Source organism: Octopus sinensis, linkage group LG9 (assembly GCF_006345805.1).
Source record: "Octopus sinensis linkage group LG9, ASM634580v1, whole genome shotgun sequence".
NCBI classification, from domain to species: domain Eukaryota; kingdom Metazoa; phylum Mollusca; class Cephalopoda; order Octopoda; family Octopodidae; genus Octopus; species Octopus sinensis.
In genome coordinates, this window is record NC_043005.1 from 78,098,648 (window position 1) to 78,123,647 (window position 25,000).

The following is a 25,000-nucleotide window of genomic DNA, read 5'->3' on the forward strand; positions in this document are numbered from 1 at the left end:
AAGCGTAACGGTGGTTCCAGAATTTCTGAGCAGGAAACTACCGCCTAGAAGACGAACTTTGTCCTGGAAGATCTGGAGAGCTCGACGAGGACGTCCTTCAAACCCTGGTGGAATCCTATCGTAGCTGTTGAGGAACAAGCAGAGAAGCTTGGATTTGTTATTCAACTATTCACTGACAACTACATGCCATCGGTAAAGTTAGTGAATTGGGTCAATGGGTTCCTCACAAAATTTCTGAGTCTAATCGCGCGGAGAGTGTGAATGTGTACTCTTCTTAGCTGTCACATATCCCGAATGAACTTTTTTTGGACCGAAAGGTGACTGGTAACGAGAAATGGGTTCTCTGTAAAAAAAGCACCGAAGACAATGGGTAGGGAAAGGAGAAACACCGGCACCCCAGGCTAAAGAAGGTCTCTACCCTGAAAAGTGTTATCTGCTTGGTAGGTTATTAAAGGTTTAGTCCACTTTGAACTTTTGAACCCAAAACCAAATGATAACAAAAGAAATCTACTGCGATCAGCTTGAGCACCTTAAATCAGCGCTAGAAGAAAAATAGCCATCTTTGGTTTCAAGACGAAAAGTGTACTTCCATCAGGATAATGCTAGGCCACATACAGTGTGGATGACATTCGAAAGGCTGGAGCAGTTTACATAGGCAACGATTGCCCCATCCACCATATTATCCGGACAGTGCCTCATTTGATTATCATTTATTAAGCAGTCTTCAAAATCATTTAGGCGGAAAAAATATGAATACTGGAGGAATACTTTTCGTCACGGACAAGTGAATTTTGGAAGAGAAGTCTTGCAATCTACTAGATAGATGGAAGAGCATTGTAGGAAAATGAAGGAGAGTATATTTTAGATTTATAAAAAATAACTTTATCTTAATTTTGAAAAATAGAAGTATAAAAAAACCGCATTATTTACAGGATGACCCAATATATAATGATATATATAATGCCCTGTTTTCATCTGGTTTCATTCGCTTCCCCATCAGCTTTTCTCTATCTGTATGTCTGACTTTCTCTCTCTCCCTCTCTCTCTCCTCGCCAGAATTTTAACTCAGAACATAGAGTCGGAAGAAATACCTATTTCTTTATTACCAACAAGGGGCTAAACACAGAGGGGACAAACAAGGACAGACATAGGTATTAAGTCGATTACATCGACCCCAGTGCGTAACTGGTACTTAATTTATCGACCCCGAAAGGATGAAAGGCAAAGTCGACCTCGGCGGAATTTGAACTCACAACGTAACGCAGACGAAATACCGCTAAGCATTTCGCCCGGCGTGCTAACGTTTCTGCCAGCTCGCCGCCTTTACTGTCGGAAGAAATACCCTTAAGTATTTTGTCCGTAGTACCAGATCACTGCCTTCCAATTTAATTAACAATCCTTGCAACCATCACAGTGTCTTTAATTACTTAATCTTAGCAACACAATGAGCCTAACAAGTGTCGAGCCTGTCATGACCACGAGTTACATGAGATATGATTTTGGTTTATAAACTGATCTTTTAATGCTAGGTTGCTTCTACTGCCATTTTTTCTTGAATTATAATTCTTATTTAAATCTTTTTAAGATACACCAAGATGTCTTTCGAAATTAATTATTCTAAAATCATTCAAACTAAGACTTTGAATCTGTCACATTTTATTTGTGAAATATTGAAATGCGATTTTAAAATGACAGGTAATGTGTGAAATAATTCAACATTGTTAATAAATGTTGTTAATATGGTAAACTTGAAAAATACGGCGAGTTGGCGGAGTCGTTAACGCGCCGGACGAAATGCGTAGTCGTATTTCGTCTGCCAGAAATCTGGGATCTGGAATTATCCAGTAATTTTTTGTTAGTTTTATTTTGTCTTTTTGTCTTCTCTCCTTGTGTTATATGAACACTTAAGGTGGTTTTAGAGTCAGATCCTGGGTGCTATTTTCAACATGGCGGTATTTCGTAGATACCCTAAGTTATAATTTTAATATATGTATATATATATATATACATATATATATATATATATATATATATATATATATATAATATATATATATATATATTATATATATATATATATATATATAAGGAAAGATCAACAAAAGTGTATTCCAACTGATGAGAGATAAATATTATTTAATAAACACACTGTATACTTTTATGAGCTACTAATAGTTTCATGTAATGCAAGCGACGGAGATAGCATTATATAACACGTCTCGTGTCTTCACGCAATCTTCAGATTATGCCCGATGTTGTAAACTTTGTAAATAGTAGAGAAGAGTTTAAAAAAACTCTACACAGGGATTATTTTATGCAGCTTCTTACTGAGAGTGGAAATGTTTCCTTATTTTGTCACACATCCTGCGGGATTTCTTTACCGTTTCACTCACTTTGGTAAAACCCTCGATTAGCACTTGTCCAAGGTGTTCCCGCTGTACGATCGAACTTGTAAGCACGTTCTAGCGTCGCGTCGTCCTTAATCACAGCCTTTTGCTAAAGGTTATTTCACATCTACACTAAATTAGTCTGAAATGTATTGACTGATAAACAGCAATTAATTTTATAGGCAATAATAGCGTGAAATGTTTTAATTACGAATTTACATCAGATAATGTAAATATACCATAATTAATACAATATAAATAGAAATTAATATTGATATATTCGATGTAAAATCGCAGATTTGAGTTTTAGGGATATAGCTAATTATTATCAATCTACTACATATGAAAACGGAGGCACATGGCCTAGTAGTTAGAGCAGCGGTTGAGAGATCGCGGGTTCGAATCTCAGACCGAGCGATGTGTGTTTTTATAAGCGAAATACCTAAGCTCCACGCGGCTCCGGCAGAAGGTAATGGCGAACTTCTGCTGACTCTTTCGCCACAACTTTCTCTCACTCTTTCCTCCTGCATCTAGCAGCTCACCTGTGACGGACCGGCGTGCCGTCCAGGTGGGGAACCTATAGCCAAGGAAATTGAGAAACCGGCCCTATGAGCCAGTCGTGGTTCGAGAAGGAACAAGCAACAACAACAACATGTGAAAACGGCGAGTCGGCAGAATGCTTAGTGGTATTTCGTTCATCTACGTTCTGAGTTCAAACTCTGCCGAGGTCGACTTTGCCTTTGATCCTTCCGGGGTCGATAAAATAAGTACCAACTGAGTACGGGGGTCGATGTAAACGACTATCTCCCTCCTCCATATTTCAGGCCTTTCTACCTATAGTAAAGAGGATCATTAATCTACTACATATGAAGACGGCAAGTCAGCGATGGCTTAGTGATATTTGGTACATCTCTATGTTCTGAGTGAAAATTCTACCGAGGTCCACTTTGCGAATCATTCTCTCAGTGTCGGTAAAACAAGCCCTAGAAGAGCCCTGGGGTCGATGTAATCGACTAGCTCCCTCCCATAAAATTTCAGGTCGTCTGCCTTGTGTAGAAAGAATTAATCTATTATATGATGTTGCTATTATATTATTAACTTCAGAATGAAGATCTGCAGACACGGAATTTCAACTTAATGTATTCTTTTCTAGTCTAGGCATAAGGCCTGAAATTTTGGGGGAGGAGGCCAGTCGATTAGTCGACCTCAGTATGCAACTGGTACTTAATTAATCGGCCTCTCGGCGGAATTTGAACTCAGAACGTAAACACAGACGAAATACCTATTTCTTTACTACCCACAAGGGGCTAAACACAGAAGGGACAAACAAGGACAGACAAACGGATTAAGTCGATTATATCGACCCCAGTGCGTAACTGGTACTTCTTTAATCGACCACGAAAGGATGAAAGGCAAAGTCGATCTCGGCGGAATTTGAACTCAGAACGTAACGGCAGACGAAATACCGCTAAGCATCTCGCCCGGCGTGCTAACGTTTCTGCCAGCTCGCTGCCTTCATTAACTTATAGTATTGAATAAAGGAAGTATGACTAAGTTAATGTAATTTCTTCATGCTTCTATTAGTGAAAAATCTCGTTGAATTTGTGGTCTGCTTCCCAAAGTGTAACACATTCTTTAAACTAGCGTGTCACCAATTTTAGAAAACAAATTAAGTATACTATGTTATATATTATAAAAGTTTCATGAATAGTCTTGTGTGCATTTTCACTTTACAAACAAAGTAAGCAAAAAATAAAACATCCAAATAAATAAATAAAAGAAAGAAAGAACGAAAAAAACAGAAGTTTGTTGATAAGAATTGTTTCATTTTTTAAAAAAAGCTTTCATTGAAATACGATATTTCAAAAAAAAAAATAATAATAATAAAGTTAAATGACGCTCACTTAAAAAAAAAGTGCCGCTTCAAAAAGGATAAATATCGATCAAACGATTGAATGTTTTAATAATTAAGTTTGGTTAATGAATGAAAATTTCAGATAACCGTGTCGATAGGTAGTTACAGATAGCTATATTACGTCAGTAGTGTTATATTTTTATGTTAGCCTCGACCACTGAGCTGTAATTATGTATCGTGTAGAGGGACACACACACACACACACATATTTTTGTTCACAGACGTGATAAATACTTTATAATTAAACGGCTGCTTCGATAGCATGTATTGGTGAGCTCAGTGTCACCATGGGATAATATTCTCTTAGAACAAGGTTCTACTGAATTAAAGAAAAAAAGAAGTGTTATTGATTCATAATTAATTAAACAAGCGCCTCAGTCTATCTAACTTACATTTAAGTAATATAATAACTAATAAATATTATTTAAGAAACAGCTAAAACATGGAAGAGAGATGACACAAATATTGATATATTTACCTTTGCTTTATTTTACAATATTATTACTACAGAATATTTCTATAGGTTTCTAATCAACTCTATTCCCTATGTGCAGACAAATGTGCAGACATCTCGCCTCTATATAATCTCTGAGAACAAATTGAAAAAGGGAAACAGTTGGATTTGTCCCAATCAAGTAATGGATTTTGTAATATTTTTAATGGTTAAGAAGTTATTTACTTAATCCCTTCACACTCTACAGAGAGTAGACTATAGGAGACATCTCTTCACTGTTCTCGACTCTGGGCTGCCTCTTCTGTTTTTCTCCAGTTAAATCCCTGCTTTTTGTTCTTAGCTTTCTTTCGGATTTTGCTGCATCGAATGATAGATTTCCCTGAAGGGCGGTATTTCTCTTTCAATTCGTTTTGGTTTTGAATTGTCATCAATGCATATGTAACTTTAGCTTTTTTTTTCTATGTAGGGTTGTTGGCGCCGAAGCAAAACTATTTTTACGTCTGGAAAGAGATGATCCATATTGGACACGGAGAGATGAACTTTTTCTAAAGCGGGTGGGCCACAGTATTTAATAACTCCTTTACTTTTTGTTTTCAATTTATAACACCACGCCATCATATATATAGGAAATAAATGTGTAGTGGATGAGGAAAGACCACATCTTGAATAATACAAAAAAGTAATAAAAAGATTATTAATATATTTATATATATGTGTGTGTGTACATATATATATATATATATATATATATATATATATATAATATATATATATATATATATATATGTATATATATATATATATATAAATTAAATAATAAGGGTAGGAATTGATATCAATCAATTAAAACCAGTGGCTAAGCATATTTTAAAAATCCGAAGATTAAAAATTGTGTTACATATGTTTAGCATATTACGTGTCCACTTTAGTGGTCATTCCTCTTAATTTTGTATATATACACACACACACACACACACACATATATATATATATATTATCGGTTTCAGCTCAAAGGTGTGGCCATTTGGAGTACCGCCGTTTTGCTACGCTGTTATTATTGAGAACCTCCTCTGATATGTGGGCATTTGGCCAATAAGGGAGTTTGATGTCGCTGCCCTCAATTGCGCCCACAGCCAGTAAGTTCATGTGGGACTCTCGACAGGAACAGATCCAGTTTTGATTTGAAAATACCTACATCCACTTTGTGTAGGTCACTCATGCTCTTTAGGAGAATATTATAAATCTGTAGGCTATTGTAGTAAGGCTTTGTTGGGATCTTTGGCACTGTACAGTGGTGACAAGTTCTGGCATTTATGTAGCTTTTAATGCCGAAATTCAGCACAATCCTTTTCAGGATCTTCCAGAAGTATATTACTGCATATCTCTCCCGCCTTCGCTCCAGGTAGTAGTGCCTCAGGTTTTTTAGCCTTTCCCAACATCTGATCTGTTACAATGAGACGATCTTCTTTGTGAAGCTTCACTGGATTGCATCAAGGACCGCTGCTAATTTTACATTGTTGGGTGACCATAGTTGGGAGCAGTTATTCCACTTGGGTGAGGACGAATGTCCTCTAGAGGACCATCATGGTTTCTTTCTCGCTGGTTCTGACGTACTCGGGATCCATCCAGCTATCCGTCTGCACTTTGTCGCCATCTTGGTAATGTGCACTTGGAAAGAAGTGTCATTACTCATGTCGATACCCAGGCCCCGCACTGATTTAGGTTCTGGGATTGAAATCACCCTTAGGCCAGTGTACCCTGAAAGGTTTTCGTTCAATTTTGGGTTCTGGTAACACAGGGCATGGCATTTTCCAGCATTAAGCTGCATATTATCATTCTCAGCCGATCTGTAAATTGCGTCCACCTCCTGCTGCAGGTGTGCAACATCACTAGGGTTTTGTATTTTCTGCTGAACCTTCTTATCGTCTGCGTAGCTAGCAAGGGTGCCTATCCGGGCAGCTGAGGGTATATCTGAGAGGGCCACTATGAAAAGCAGTGGTCTCAAGACAGAGCCCTATGGAACACCACTCGCTATTTGTGTTTCTTTTGAGATGGCGCTATTGGTTACCACTGCCAGACTTCTGTCTTTCAGAACGTAACGTAACCACTCTTCAAGTTTTCCAGCAATGCCAAGATGATCGTGCAGTTTGTGGCATAGCATACCACGATCAACTTTATCAAAAGCTTTTGCTAAGTGAAGGTATATTACGTCATTTGAGTTGTCTAGTAACTGCTTCAACAACCAGTCATAGTACATATATATATTTGATAATTTATATATTGTCTTTTATTTGCTTCAGTCATTAGACTGCAGCCTTGAAGAATTTCTTTGTTGAATGAATCGACGCCAGAACATTTTAAAGCCTGGTATATATTTTATTGGTCTCTTTTGCCGAACCGTAAAATTACGCAGACATAAACAAACCAATACCGGTTTTCAAGCGGTGGTGGGGGACATAAATAGACACAAAGATACAAATATATACATACATACATACATACATACATACATATATATATATGTATACATATATATATGTGTGTGTATATATATATATATATATATATATATATATACATATATATATATATACATATATACATATATATAAGCACACACATTTATATTTATGTATATATATATATACATATGTATATATATGTATATTTATACACAACACACACACACACACACATATATATATATATACATACATACATATATACCTAAAAAATTCCTTTTGTATTTTTATTCGCTATGATCAGAAATTGTACAAAAAGTATAAATATTTATAAACAATTTATTGCACCTAACCTTTTTCAGCAAAATCTCATCTGGACTCCTAAGGGCCACATGGACCTCTAAGACCCATATGGACCCTGACTGGGAGCCAATGCTTTATAATATGCGTTACTTATTTATTTATTGCCTACAAGGTGCTAAACACAGAGGGGACAAAAAAGGACAGACAAAGGATTAAGTCGATTACATCGACCCCAGTGCGTAACTGGTACTTAATTTACCGACCCCAAAAGGATGAAAGGTAAAATTTGAACTCAGAACATAAAGAGAGGTGAAATATCGTTGAGCATTTCGCCCGGCGTTGTAACGTTTCTGCCAGCTCGCCGCTTTTCTAGTATGCTTTATAGTATGCGTTACTGTCACAAGAAGAGCTACATGTTCGTTAAGGGCGATTTGCTTTAAAAGCTAATATTTAGTAAAGACTATGTCTACAGACATTAGACAAAACTGTGTGTAGACAGGTGTAATACAGTGCCCCTATATGCATTATCTTCATGATAATACATCTAGGGGATAGCCCCCTTGCTACCTACTCAGACGATAATAATGTACAATTCTCAACAGATGAGATTAAATGCAATACTGTGATTACATTCGTTTATCTTCGATTAGCCATGAAATCTTATAGTTGATAGTTTCGCCTTTCGGGCTTGGAGAATACGACAAAGGATTATAAAATTGGTTATCGATATGAAATCGATAATCAGTATGCTAGAAGTATAACGATAAACAAGTAAATAGCTTCAGAAGAATATGCATTAATAATTACAAAAATTGAAGTTTGTAATTAATGAATTTTATTGATTTTGCATGATATAGTTTCATTTAAATTTATTGTTGACATAAATTTAATCAACAACAGCAAACAGAAATGTAAATTTATCTTTCATGTGTTTCATCTAAAATTTCACACTGTGTAAATGGCTGTTTTTAACGGCATACTTTCGCAACTATCTCCAACTACAGGACAGTGTTATTGAACGTATGAAATGTATGCTACTCTAATCTGCCTACTGCAGTTGCATCCGGGTTAGATGATGTGGTACAGAACTGTTTATCAAATGGCTTACTATTTTAGTCTTATGGCTGATACTAAGCAGTGACTATGACGCTTTCAAAAGGCAATAAATCACTTACCTATTTCTTTACTACCCACAAGGGGCTAAACACAGAGAGGACAAACAAGGACAGACAAACGGATTAAGTCGATTATATCGACCCAGTGCGTAACAGGTACTTAATTTTTCGACCCCGAGAGGAAAGGCAAAGTCGATCGCGGTGGAATTTGAACTCAGAACGTAAATACAGACGAAATACCGATTTCTTTACTATCCACAAGGGGCTAAACACAGAGAGCAGGTTGTGTAAGTGCATCGAAGTATGTCGAAGTTCTATCATCGACATATTAATTTACAAGTAATTTGAACTCAGAACGTAACGGCAGACGAAATACGGCTACGCATTTCGCCCGGCGTGCTAACGTTTCTGCCAGCTCGCCGCCATAAATCATTTACCTTTAAATAAATTACATAGCAAAGTTACACTTCATGACTTTAAATAATGCAGTCCAATAAATCTCGCGAGTTATTGATCTCATTTCAATTCTTGTCAACCAGTTGACGTGAGATCAAAAGCACTTAAGCTCTGTCCTATTGCGGATGCATGGATCTATAGTTAACCATGTGACTCGACTCTTCTTTCTCTAAATGAGTGATTTGAGATAAATTTGGTTGCTGTTTCTAGCAGGTTGTGTAAGTGCATCGAAGTACGTCGAAGTACCATCATCGACATATTAATTTACAAGTGAGATTTTTCAAGCTCCTTTAACCAATTAGAAAGCAGAATTCAATTCTCCTTCAAACAAGACCGAACTACATTTAAAAGAAGCTGACTCTGAAAATCTACAGAACTGTCTTCTCAGAACAACAAACAGCTCTTGTCACGGTGGTAGCAACACTGTTGTTGAGCTATGCTAAAATTTTCTATATAATTTAGAAAATACTATACGGAGACCAAATTCTTGACTGAAAGCGCTTTCTCCTCAATGGACTATGCAATATTCCATCCAGTCTAGATCTCTTCAGATAAATCCATGAACATTTTACTAGACTATTTGATGTGAAGAGCAAGTATGGAAGGATAAGGTTTACTGGCCTTGTGCTTCGATTTCAGCAGGAGATAAGGCATCTCTAAACTATATCCATGATTAGATTTGAGTGGGGACTGGACGAAAAGATTTGGGTTTTGCAGTTTCCTCATTAACTGTTTACCACAATACTCTGTTAGCCTATATAGTAGCAACAGTTGTAATTTTTAAGGGATATAAATCGTGCAGCACAGATAAAGAGGAACAAACTGCAAAGCTCCCAACTTTGTTCAAAACATTTGTTGTATTTGTTTACCTATTGCAGAATAAACACTATTTTGATTTATTTTGAAAAGACAAGAAAAGCATTCTTTTTACCAGGAGAAATATATGTAGTGAACATGAATTATTTAACTGATCTACTAATCTAGTTATATATATTAACATTTTAAATGAAGAATAAACATATTTCTATGCTATAAAATAACATTCCTATGATCAATAAATACAGTAGCATGAGTAATATTAGAATCTCACCTACGATGTTATCAAGCGTAAAGAACTCAACTGATGATAGAAAATATAAGATGAAAATCTGAAGAAATCTTAATATCACTTTCTTTTGCCGCTCCTTAATGGACGCTGAACAAATAAAAGAATGTAGTTTAATCTCAAATAAGACCTCAGCTGTCCTTTATATCTAAATTACTTCCGCCTCATGAATAGACTTCAATGATATTTTGGTTTTAAACTGGATTTTCATATTGGAAAAAGAAAATAATGATTTGAGATGAATTAATTATTTCATGATCCTCATAACTGAAGGCTGTTTAACTCATACAAATGCTGGTTTTGAAATTAATGAGAAAGAAAAATGTAATGCAAAGCAATGCGAGAAATGGGGAAAATAATAAATTTCATTTGTTATGATACCATGAATTAAAGGTTATAATTCATTGATAATTATATTTTCAGTGCGTTTTATTTATTTTAAAGTTCATATCACTTTGGATATAAGATATATTAATTAAATCATAATAAATTAATGTTTTGCTATTCTCAATATTCTTGTACTTACCCTTTCAGTCAATAGTGTAGTTCTAGATACTCTAATCAGAAAACAGATGGGAGTGACCACGAATAATTGGAAAGTCTTTGATCTTAAAGTTGATGTATCTAAGCCGAGGTGGGTCGAAGCAATCATATCAACAGTAAGGACACATAGTTGCGTTGGAGTTATGTCTGGGTTAGTAGGAATTCATAGAAGGGTTTTCATAAACAGTTTTTAATTCTCGATTGCATAGTTAAGCGAAAAATGATGCGTTAAAGACATCAATTTGTTGGAAGTAGAGTTTCTAAGATTTTGTGTATCAATACCTGATACCAAGGTGAATTTCAATCACGAACGGTAAAATATACATAAAAAGATCCAGAGAAAAAAATATAAAATGGATCAATGTGATGGTGGTCAAAATTTTATACTCGAGTAATTATTAAAAAGTTTAATTTTAGAAACGTAATATATATATATATATATATATATATATAATATATATATATAATGATAATAATAATAATAATAATAATAATAATAATAATAATAATAATAATAATAATAGTAATCCTTTTTACTATAGGCGCAAGGCCTAGAAATTTTGTGGAGGGGAATAATTGATTACATTGACTCCAGAAGGATGAAAGTTAACGTTGACCTCAGTGGAATTTGAACTCAGAATTGGAATTTTAGAAATACAAATCTTAAACAGGTACCATAACAATGATTTATTCTTTTATTTGAAAGATTTAGGGTCGAGTAAATCGATCCCAGGACTGGCCTTAACTCTAACACTTATTCAATCAGTCTTTTTTGCCGAACCGCTAAGTTACGCTGACTCAAGCACACCAACACCCGGTTGTCAAGCGGTGATGAGGAAACAAACATAGACACAAAGACACACACATAGATATATATACATATATACATGTATATATATATATTTATATATTTATATATATATATGTGTGTGTGTGTGTGTGCGTGTGTGTGTGTGTGTGTGTGTGTGTGTGTGTGTGTGTGTGTGTGTGTGCATATGATGTGCTTCTTTCAGTTTACGTCCACCAAATCCAGTCACAAAGCTTTGGTCAGCCCAAGACTATAGTAGAAGATATTTGCTCAATGTGTCACGCAATGAGACTGAACCAGGAACTCTGTGGTTAGGAAGGAAGTTTTTTTACCACACAGCCACGCCTGACTGAAATTGAGAGAATATGTTTCTATGTGTGTGCAGTTATCCATCTGTGTTTGTCCCCTACCGCAACTGGATAACTGGTTTTGTTGTGTTTATGTCCCCGTACATTAGCGGTTCGGCAAAAGAAATGGAGAAAATAAATACCAGGCTTAAAAAACAAAAATAAGCATTGGTGTCGATTGGTCCGACTAAAATCCCTCAAGCCATGGCCACAGTCTAAATGCCTGAAACAAGTATAAAAGACAAAAGATCCAGATTCGTTAGCTTAATAAGATGTTTCACATTATTGACATCGTTGTGAGCAAATTGTGTGAACGTGCCGTTTCCTGTTATTCGGGGTTTAAAACCACGAAGTAATAGGAAATTACTTCGGATTTCGTGACCTAATTACGTGACCTAAACTGAGGTCTTTTGCCATTGTACAACCAATCAATTTCTCAACCGATCAGTTCATAGAAATATATAAAAAAAATATCAAAAGTTTTCTCTTTAAAAAAGACTGAAATTTTCTACCACCTAAAACGACGCAATTTTCCAAAACAGTTTCTGTCTTAGATTTTAAACTTAGCGAAAAATCGATAATTAAGTACTTCATAGAATCTTATATAAAATCGTTTGTACAACGGTATTACAAGATTCATAAATAATTAATAAAGAGTCTATAGCAAACCTTTAAAAAAAAAAAGCATTGATTTTGTTTGATCGAGTTTCTTCATCAGTCTTTTCAGAAAGTCGGTGAACACATTCTATATTGTTGAATTCTTCGCTTTTGAAGTTATTTTGCCTCGAACCATAGGACTCACAAGTCTAGTGATCCGGTTTCCCTGGCGTCTAAGTGATCGAGATTACAACAATTTTCGTAAAGGGATAATCAGTCTGTTGCAGTGTTCAGAGCTAGCAATTTTGAGGGGAAGACAAAAGTTGACTATATCAACCTCAGTTCTTGACTACTACTTTATTTTATAGACCTACCAAATACGTGTGTGTGTGTGTGTGTGTGTGTGTGTGGTGTGTGTGTGTGCGTGTATGTGTGTGTGTGTTTGTGTGTGTGTATATATATAAATATGGTAAAACAACAAAAGAATGAAAGAGACCTCGATATTATGTAAATAGAGGAATTTATCTGTAAATGTAATATGTGACAATTATTCGCTACCCATGATAAAAGTCCGAGTTTCGGATGTCGGGGCGGAAATCCACGCCACCATCTCTTCAGTTATCCGGCTATCGGAAAAAATGCTATGAAAATGTACGTATATAGATGAGTGTGTGTGTGTGCGTGCATGCGAGTATGTGCGTATATAGACGTGTTTTATTCATTGCTTATTTTTACACACTTTTTACATATTTTCCTGTATTTTGCTTTTAGCTCTGTTTTGTCTTGTGCATTCACGTATATAGACGTGTGTGTGAACTTTTTTGTGCGCATGTGTGTGTGCGTATATAGACGTGTGCGGGTATGCGCGTATGCGCGTATGTAGACGTGTGTGTGTGTGTGCGTGCATACAGGTATGTGCGTATATAGACGTATTTTACTCTTATTGCTTATTTTTTATACTTCTTTACACTTTTCTCTGTATTGTTTTCTTGTGCATGTGCGTATATAGACATGTGTATGCACCTTTTTGGTGCGCATATGTGTGTGTGTGTGCGAGCGTATATGCGGGTATGTGTATATATATATATTTTTTTGGTGAATGGTGTGGGTGAGAATGTGTGTGTTTCAAGTGAGGGTGGATGAGTGTATACTTATAGGCGCATGTACGTGGGTGTTCGGGTGCGTATGTGTGGGTATGGACATGCGCGCTTACGCGAATACTATGAAATTTTTTACCCCCTTACGTTTACTCCCTGCCCTCACTTAGCAGTCATTCAAATAGCTCTTTTGTCTTAATAACGGTCAATCACAGAGTAATTTCCCTTTGTTTAACGGTCATTTTCATAGCATTTTTTTGCGATGGCCGGATAACTGAAGAGATGGCGGGGTTTCCGCCCCGACACCCGAACATATATAAATCATTAACCGCTTCCTATACTCCTAAAAATAGGCGCACACATTGTATAATGAAGTTGAAGTGTAATCTGAATACAAGTGAGAATACATTTGATCATTGGACATCTTTCATGATAGCTGATCAAGGGAGATAATGAGCAACAACAAAAAAAATTCCCGGCTATTTTAGTAGCAGACTTGGAGTAGTATAATTACTGTTTTACTATGTGCAAGGTTAAAGAAGAGATAGAGAAGCGATAAAGTGGCAAAAGTCGATTGATTCGATTCCACTACTTGACTGTTCTTATGTCATCGATTCTGGAACGAAGTAGACAAAGACTTTTCTAGTAGGATCTCAACTCAGAACCTAAAGTGGTATTTCTATTTAGAGTAATACATTAAGTTCTTCTCTATATAATGTCTGGCATTGCACAATAGAAATAAATATTGGTTACAAATTGTGGCACAAGGCCAGCAATTTTTTTAGGGAAGTGATGAGTCGATTACATCGACCCCAGTGAACAACCGATACTTATTTTATCAATCCCGAGAGGATGAAAGGCAAAGTCGACTTCGGCGAAATTTGAACTCAGAACGTAAAGATGGACGAAATCCGGCGTACTAACGACTCTGCTAGCTCGCCGCCTACAAACAAAAAAAAGGAAAAATAAATACTGATATCTTACAGGTACAAGTGACTATTTTGGTGGAGGGTGCAGTCGATTATACTGACCCTAGTATCCGGTTGGAACTTTTGTGTATTGATCTCATTACCCCTAGTACTTAATTTCATTGTTCTTAATGCTCGATTCGTATTTTATTTTATCGACCTCCACCCGTACCTGAATGGTATTCGAGCTGGCAGAATCGTTAGCACGCCGGACGAAATGCTTAGCGGTATTTCGCCCGTCGCTACGTTCTGCGTTCAAATTCCGCCGAGGTTGACTTTGCCTTTCATCCTTTCGGGGTCGATAAATTAAGTACAAGTTACGCACTGGGGTCGATAAAATCGACTTAATCCGTTTGTCTGTCCTTGTTTGTCTTCTCTGTGTTTGGCTCCTTGTGGGTAGTAAAGAAATAGGTATTTCCCCCGTCGCTACGTTCTGCGTTCAAATTTCGCCGAGGTCGACTTTGCCTTTCATCCTTTCGGGGTCGGTTAAATAAGTACCAGTTACGCACTGGGGTCGATGTAATCGACTTAATCCATTTGTCCCCTCGATGTCTAGCCCATGTGGGTAGTAAAGAAATAGGTATTTCTTCCGTCGCTACGTTCTGCGTTCAAATTTTGCCGAGGTCGATTTTGCCTTTCGTCCTTTCGGGGTCGATAAATTAAGTACTAGTTGCGTACTGGGGTCGATCCAAATTTCAGGCTATGTACCTATAGTAGAAAGGACTGTACATTGTCAAACCAATCAGTTCACAACCAGTTCATTATTTTATGAACCACAGTATTGGACTTGTACTTTATATTATTTAATCCGGTACTTGCGTGGTCTGATGGTCAAGGTGTTGCACTCACGATTACAAGATCGTAATTTCGATTCCCAGAGCGGCTATTCGCTGTGTTCTTGAGCAAAACACTTCATTTTTCATTACTCCAGTTTACTCAAATATAAATGAGTAACTCTAAGGAAGTGTGGAAATTTCAGTGGAAATGTTGTGGACTCCGCCACTTATACGCAATGAAAACGGGGTGACCGGTCCCATGAAATATCAACTCGGTACAATAGTATCCAGCGCTTGCTGATGATGACGATGAGTATGATGCTGCTGATGATGACGATGAGTATGATGCTGCTGATGATGACGATGATGACGATGATGACAATGACGATGAGTATGATGCTGATGATGGTAATGATGATGCCGATAATGATGAAGATGATGACGACGATGATGACGATGATGAGGATAATGATGATGATGATCATCATCATCATGATCATGATGATCATGATGATCATGATGATGACAATGATGATGATGGTGATGATGATGATGACGACGACGACGATGATGATGATGCACTCTACTAGTACTTGACTTTATCACCCTCAACGTATAACTAGTACTTCATTTTGTCAACTTCACTATCTGACTGGTTCCTAGTTTTTACTCGACAACAACAAAAAAAAACAGACAAGTACTGCTGAATCTGGTAAAAGTGAAATTCTCAACGCCAAAAGGTGTAACTAAATATTGAAAAGCATTTTGCGCGCTGTTCATCTGAATCTGCCAATAATCCGTCCTTAATAGAACTCGATATCGAAAATCATTTTATCTGCCGTGCTAGCATTTCTTTCCCTCCATTCTATTTATCTTCATATAAGAAAGCCTCCTTTGACGTCAGTTCAACTAGGGTTTGTCAATTATATCTCCTGTTTACAATTGAAACCGGAGATCAATAAGGGCCATTCAACTATATCTTAAACCATAATATCGTTTAAACTAGCATAACATAAAGACGACGAAAGAAAACCCATCTGCCTCTAGGCTATTTTAATTGCATCAGTTGGCTGCTTTTGGCACATCAGCTTATAAATGATTGATGATAGATAATAAATAGCAGTCGATCATCAGTTATTGTCAACTACATAAACGGACAACCATTGTAAAGAACTAAATTTAAATAGCGATTTCCAATTCTCTCTTTACTACATGCTTTATCTCATGTGCGCTATAATCTATATTATTAACCGAATGGGTGACCTCACAAAACTGGATAAGCTAAGAGCAGGATATTGTTTACTCTTTTATTCTTTCGCTTCTTTCAGTCATTTGACTGTGGCCATGCTAGAGCACTGCCTTGGGATGGTTTGAATAAACATTGTTTTCGAGTCATATATATGACTCATAGGGCCGGTTTTCATGCCGGGCGAAATGCTTAGCGGTATTTCATCTGCCGTTATGTTCTGAGTTCAAATTCCGCCGAGGTCGACTTTGCCTTTCATCCTTTCCGGGTCGATAAATTAAGTACCAGTTACGCACTGGGGTCGATGCAATCGACTTAATCCGTTTGTCTGTCCTTGTTTGTCCCCTCTGTGTTTAGCCCCTTGTGGGTAATAAAGAAATAGGTATTTCATCTGCCGTTATGTTCTGAGTTCAAATTCCGCCGAGGTCGACTTTGCCTTTCATCCTTTCGGGATCGATAAATTAAGTACCAGTTACACACTGGGGTCGATGTAATCGACTTAATCCGTTTGTCTGCCTTGTTTGTCCCCTCTATGTTTAGCCCCTTGTGGGTAATAAAGAAATAGGTATTTCGTCCGACTTCACGTTCTGAGTTCAAATTCCACCGAGGTCGACTTTCTCTTTCATTCTTTCAGGGTTGATAAAATAAGTAATAATCATGCACTGGGAACGATGAAATTGAGTTGCATCCTTCCCCAAAAATTCCGGGCCTTGTTACCCACAGTAGAAAGGATTGTTACATATATTTTCTATTTTCGTTCCGTGTTGTGTTGTCCATCGAGCCATTTTTAAGGGGTTTCATTAGCATAACATCTTTGTACCATGAAAAATTATTGTTAGCCTCTTGCTCATCGTTTCTCCATTTCTTGGAACAAGGGACGCCAAGAGAGAGAGAGAGAGAGAGAGGGCAACCAGACCCAGTAATTAACTAGTTATTTATTTATCGACCATTGTGGTCGAACTTAGTGGGATTTGAAGTCAGAGCACAGACAACATGAACAAATAGCGCAAGGCATTTTAACCGACGCTCTATCGATTTTTGCCAATTCGCCATAAGCCTTTATTAACGAATCCTGATTTAGCTATAAGGTCAACAATTTTGAAAGAAGGGGATTAGAGCACACAACGCTATCGTTATCTTTCGTGGTTATTTGTTGATGCTTGTGGAGAATGAAAATGTTTTTTACAAGGCTGCTTGTAAAATTATTAACAAGACACAAACAATTAACAGATGCATTATTGACTGCATACAGTGTTTTCTGTGTTGATCTTGGATGAAGAATAAATCCAATTATTTGAACACACTGGAAGAGACATACTTCTGGGGTCTATGATAAAATAGCTGGTGTGTATCAGTCCATTACAACTGGGAAAATATCGGGCTAAATTCATGACGGCAAAAATTATACCTTCTATTTGCAAGGCTGGTGAATAGAAAATGAGAATGGAGTCATGACAGCAACTACCACGACTTTCTGAGGGTACTTTTTATTTTAAAAATCCATTTTTTATAAGATTCTTTAGAAGGTTTTAAAAAATCAAATCACGTGATTGCTTGAGGCTCATTCGTAAGTTAATCGGCCAATCACGTGAAACGATAGTGATTTCAACGTAGCATTCGCACGGATGTCCAGCGATTCGGTTGCTGGTCTGCTACACCACTAACCCTCAGTACTTGTTTGGTTCTTTATTTTATTGATCCCGGGTGGAGGAAGGACAAGGGTGACATCGGCAAGTTTTGAAGTTGGTGCACAAAGAAGCTGAACAAAAACTTCAGGTATTTTATCCACTGCTCTAACGACTTTGCTCTTAGGTACCACAAACTAAATTAATTTTTCTAATTCACACCCCACCGCTTATATCTGGAGTGTCTGCTTACCAGACGTAGATCTGGAATTTCCTTTGTATCACACACCACTATCTTAAACTAGAAGCCATTCGACGAGGTAATCCGAAATAATCTAAAAGACAGGATGATCAAGTAATTAATGCTTTCGATTATATAATTACTCAAACAAGGTCAACCTAGGGTTAAACCTTAATAATGAAAAAAAAAACAAACAAACCGAAACTCTGTTTAAGCTATTCCAACGTTCGACGAGGTAATCCGAAATAACCTAAAAGAGAGGATTATCAAGTAAGTAATGCTTTCGATTATATAATTACTCAAACAAGGTCAACCTAGGGTTAAACCTCAATAATGAAAAAAACAAACAAACTGAAACTCTTTGAGCTATTCCAACGTTTCAGCTGATGAAAAGTTGATCTTCACACGCACTGACTTCTTCATAAATATTTTTACGGCCTTAAGTGTATGTAAACTAAAAATCAATATTTGGTCACAACTATGGTTTTCAATGGAATTGTGGTATATTATATAGTATACGCTATATTGACAAAATCTGGTTTATTATGAATAGAAGTTTGAGTGGTTACTACAACACGAAAGAACATTGTTAATACACTCAAAGCTGTGTGAAAATGAAAACGAAATGTAAGTGGATAACATCTTATTTAACGGCAGAAACTCGAATGTGGAGCCTAAAAACAGAAACAATCCCTATCACAGTAGGCGCATTAGGTATGATAAAAACTACTCAAACAAATACAAAACAAAACACCAGGACTTACAAGTATATATACCATAAAGAAATAGCACTACTAAGCACCGCACACATTCTACGTAAGACAGTTTCAATACAGTGAAAATAACAGCACCACAACAAACCACAGCACATACCCAAGGCACACAGAGCTGCGCTCGGTAGTGCAGTGAAAGCACGTGATAAAAATGAGACTACTGAATACTACTACTACTACTCCTACTCCTACTACTACTACTACTACTACTACTACTACTACTACTACTACTACTACTCTACTACTACTACTACTAATAATAATAATAATAATAATAATAATAATAATAATAGCTTCAAATTTTGGCTCAAGACTAGCAATTTCGGAGGAAAGGTAGGCCGATTACATCGACCCAAATGTTCAAATGGTACTTATTTAATCTACCTCGAAAGGATGAAAGATAAGGCCGATCTCGGCGGAATTTGAGCTCAGAGCATGAGACAGACGAAATACTGCTAAGCATTTCGCCCGGCATGCTAATAGTAGTAGTAGTAGTAGTAGTAGTAGTAGTAGTAGTCATGGAGACTGAAGTTGCTGTTAAGATAAGAGTATTGATATTAGAAATACTAGTATTGAAATATTTGTAGCAGATGAGATTTCTGTCATATGAATAGGTTTGCTAACAAAGTACTTATGTATATATTATTATCCTGTTATCGCTGTATGATACTGTATCAATTCATGAAAATGTAGATATTAGTTCATGAAAATCTATGATATTAATTACAATGCTGCAGCGTTAGTAATGTTAAAGCGAAATGAAATTGAAGATAAATAAAAGACACAAACATTATATAATATCTATAAAAGATTACGACAGACTCTGCTAACGCTTAAAGAATTTCACTAATTTTATGTTAGGATTTTAAAATATTTTCAACAACAAATTATTTAACACATCAGAGTGACCGGCCAGGAACAACACTTAAGTCGGAACTTATTGAATATTTTCTTTCATTTATTTGATAAGGGGACTGTTAACCGAAATATTATAGAAGTATTGAACAACCTCTGCAAGGGAATGTAATATATTTTTTCTCATCGTTTTCATTTACTGACATCACATTGCATACTCTGACAAACTTGTCACATACAATGCTCGAATGCTTTTAAGATATTTACATTAAAATTAACGCCTTTATAGATGCAGGCATGTGTGTTTGGTTAAGAGGCACGTAACTTCGGATTCCCAGCGTGCCTTGGGTGCCTTCTGTTATAACCCGGGTCGATAACTGCATTGTGAGTGAATTTGGTTGAAGGAAGCTGCGTATAATATATATGTGTGTGTGTGTGTGTTTGTGTGTGTGTGTGTTTGTGTGTGTGTGTGTTTGTGTGTGTGTGTGTGTGTGTGTAATGTAGGCAATTGGGGTAAATCCTAGCTGTTTCTTCTTGAAGCATATCTGCTTATTCCATTATTAAAATCCAGTATGTAGTCTCAGTTGCTGCTCTATCAGATTTCAAAATACACATTAAAATCGAGAATTATGGAAATATTATTTGCAGAGTTATTGTATAATAAACTGGAGGTGCGTGGCTTCGTGGTTAGGATGTCAGCATCATGATTGTAAGATTGTGGTTTCGATTCCTGGACCGGGCAACGCGTTGTGTTCTTGAGGAAAGCACTTCATTTCACGTTGCTCCAGTCCACTCAGCTGGCAAAAAATGAGTAACGCTGCGATGGACTGGCGTCCTGTCCAGCTGGAGAACACATACGCCATTGAAACCGGGCCCATGAGCCTGGCTAGGCTTTAAAATGGCACATTTATTTATTTATTGTATAATAAAACATGTAACTAGAAATTTTGGAGTTGACGTATTTACCATTACCCTAATTTCATTTGCTAATAGGAATTACACAGATTTAAATATCAGATAAGCATGTTAGAAATTTCGTATTAGCAATTCTTCAGGCAGAGAAACTAAATAATAACGTTATTTAATTTCTTTGTTCGAAGAATTTCTAATACGAAATTTCTTACATGTCTACCTAACATGCAAAATTTAAAAAAAATTGTAATTCATATTAGAAAATGAAACACGTGTAAATACATATACATATATACGTATGTATGTTTATGTGTGCGTTTGTACTTGAGACTACTTTTGTAACCCTTGGCAATCGGTGCTGGTTTGTTTGCACCCTCCGTAACTTACCGGTTCGAGAAAAGGTACCAACAGAATATGTACCAGACATGTAAAAAGTAAGTACTGGTGTCGATTTGTTTTAAAGGTCTAAAACCCTTCGGGGCAGCACGCCAGCTGTCTCCGTCGTTGCTCTAATTTCATGATGCTATATTAAGTTGTTTTTAGTTTCATTTTAATTGCTTCGAGATACAGTAAAAACAATAAAACTACATCACAATGTATTTAGTGTTGAATGTAAAATGGCTTCTACTGTTCTGTTCGTTGAAAAATATATATTGCAACATAAACAGAACGTTTGAAATCGTTGGCTGTTTATTCTTTTATTTTGCGCTGTCATTGATGTGCAATGATTTTATTATAGATGAAGAGCTTAGCTTTATTACTGCCAAGGAAGTTTAGAGACAGATAACAAAGACGAGTAGGCAATTTTGAAAACAAATATCTATTTTCAGATATCGTTTCATATGTTTTGGTTATACATTATATGACAAATTTCGTATTAGTATACAAGTGGCAGATACGGCTGTGTGGATAAGAAGCTCAATTATTAGCCATATAGATTCGGTTGGATTCAGTCTCACTGTACAGCGCATTGGGTTTCTTCTACTATAGCACACCGGGCCCGACCGACGCCTTATTGGTGAATTTCATAGACAGAAAAATAAAACTGCGTAAAAGCTCGTCATATACGTACATACATACTACGTACATGCACACACATACACACACACACGCATATATATATATACATATACTTATAGACAGATCTCTCTCTCTCTCTCTCTCTCTCTCCCCTCTCTCTCTCTCTTTCTGAAACGACAGAGAAAATTAAAGAGGTGGGAGAAAATTATTATATACGGCTACATATTGTGATGAAGTAAATCTACCAACAAGGATACGGATCACCGAAGCTGGCGAGTTGGCAGAATAGATAGCACGCCGGACAAAATGCTTAGCGGCATTTCGTCTGTATTTACGTTCTAAGTTCAAATTCCACCGAGGTCGACTTTACCTTTCATCCTTTCGGGGTCGATAAATTAAGTACTAGTGAATCACTAGAGTCGATGTCATCGACTGGTCCCCTCCCCCGCCAAAAAATTTGTGGCATTGTGCCTTTAGTAGAAAGGATTATTAAAGGTCGCCGGTCCCCAGAAACAGCACTTGGACTTATAATAACTTCTTTACCACCCCCTTTAATTTTCTCTTTTCTTTGTTGTCTGTGTAATATAAATACCTATATATTTATACATAAAATTTTAATCACCTGAAAGTTTCCACCTTTCGCTGTTTCTCGTTTTGCATGTATACATATTTACCTATTTTGTATTCGGTGTATTTAAATATACTTGATATATTTGACGTGTCTAAATTCTTTATCTGCATAATTGCCTTTATACCCGCTCAACATGATCCCTTGAAGAGCTTACTTTCAAAACCGGTTTATGTGCATATGTGGTGGATTTCATGATGACCCAATCTGGAAGCTGTTGGCTTCATGCACATGAATTTTTTCTCAGTCAAACTGGAATAGATGCCATATGGACAGTAGGAGAATGTTAATCTTCCAATCAAAATTAGATATATTCAAGCTGTTGTTTTAAACAATTACTCAAAAGCCATTCTGATGCATATATCTGGTTTTGAAAGTAAGCTCTTCTGGGAGCCTTTCTCTAACTTGTAGGTTGATCTATAAAGATACCGGAGTCGAAGTTTGAATCTTTCTATACTGAGAATCTCTAGAGCTCATCTGTGAACAACTATATGTGTGTATGTGCGCGCGCGTGTGTGTGTTTGGCTTCCATCACAGCATGACAACCGGTGTGGTTTTCTTAAGTCCACGTAAGTCAGTTGTGTGGAGGCACATGGCATACTGGTTAGAACAGTGACTCGCGGTCGAGGGATCGCCGGTTCCAATCTCAGACCGGGCGATGTATGTGTTTATGAGTGAAACACTTAAGCTTCAGCAGAAGGCAATGGCGAACTTCTCCCACAACTTTCTTTCACGCTTTCCACCTGCATCTAGCATCTCACCTGCGGCGGACCAGCGTCCCGTCCAGGTGGGGAACCTATACCCCAATGAAACCGGGGAACCAGCCCTTATGAACCAGGCATGGCTCGAGAACAAGCAAACAACAACTACTGGGCGGTTCGCCAAAAGAAAGCTAAGAAATATGTACTAAGCTTCAAAAATATCTACTTAGATCCATTTGTTCGACAAAACCCTTTAAGGCGGTGCTCCAGCATGGTTGAAGTTCAATGATTGAAAGAACTAAAAGCAGGCGTGCATATATATATATATATATATATATATATATATATATATATATATATATATATATATATATATGTGTGTGTATGTGTGTGTGTGTGTGTGCGTGTTTGTAAGAATATATATATATGTATGTACATATAAATATATATTATGTATATGTATATATGTATATATGCACAAACACAGACACGTGATTGTTGGCAATTTTTGTCCTTTTTTTTGTCTTGGACTTCCCTGTTCTTCCTGTTTCCAAAGAAGAGCCAAGCTCGAAACTACTACTCTTTTTTCTTCTCTGAGCGTCCTATTACTACATTACTTGTATCACGTCCAAACGTTCGTTTGTTTCCTTCTTTTTCTTTTTCTCTATGCTTTTTGGAATTGACTATATATTTATATCTAGTCACAATGTCTCTGTTTTTGCAGTTAAGACCTTATAAACATCATGATGTACATAATCAATGCAGACATTTTAATAAACAACGGCGAGGGAAAAAACTGTATATTTTCAACACACAGCAGGAAGTATTATTGAAAATAATCTTCTCAGTAAGTCTAAATGTGTTTAAAAATACGTATTATGTCTTATCTGTCTATATATAAATAGGGAAAGAAATGTCTGTGCATTTGTATATTTGTTGTCTATCTGCCTGCATGTTTATCGGTTTATATCATTATCTGTTTCTGTCTTTATCTGTCCATATATATATATATATATATATATATGTTTGTCTGCGTAGGTGTCTGCATCTCTGACTCTTAATCTTTCTCTTTCTGTCTCTGTGTGTGCGTGTGTGCGTGTGTATGTGTATGTGTGTATCTGTCTGCCTCTCTTTCTCTCTCTCTGCAAATAACATCCATATTCATAAATACATACATACATACATATATATATGTGTGTACAGCATGGTGTATTATAAATTCTTATCTGCAAAAACAAAAACAGTGCGATTACACAGACACACACGCATATGCACACACTGTCTCTGTCTCTCCCACTCACGCGCCGCGAATATATATGTATATTACATACATATATAAAATTAGAGATAAAACCACTATTAGTCAAATCAAACAGTGATATATATATATATATATATATATATATATATATTATATATATATATATGTATATGTATGTATGCATATATATATATATGTATACGTATATATATATATATATATATTATATATATATAATATATATATACAGGAAGAAGAGAGAGAAAGAGATTGAAAGAGAGAGACAGCAGATATCCAGGCAAACAGCGAGATACATAGATAGATACACGGAAAGTAAGATATATATACATAGACAAATACACATAGACAGCGCTCAAAAACACATACATACACGCACACATACAA

At 36.4% G+C, this 25,000-nt stretch overlaps 1 protein-coding gene across 4 annotated transcripts in view; it reads left to right on the plus strand.

Moving 5' to 3' along the window:
* Positions 1 to 25,000, plus strand: part of LOC115215726 (histone H1.0-B-like) — a 195,196-nt gene that overhangs the window by 33,734 nt on the left and 136,462 nt on the right. The window contains exon 2 of one of the 4 annotated variants that reach the window (XR_005000723.1): positions 5,223 to 5,288. The exons of the other annotated variants lie outside the window; for them this stretch is intronic. The gene's annotated coding sequence lies outside the window, so the exon portion shown is untranslated. Of the gene's footprint in view, positions 1 to 5,222; positions 5,289 to 25,000 lie in introns of those variants that run through there. 4 annotated transcript variants of the gene reach the window in all.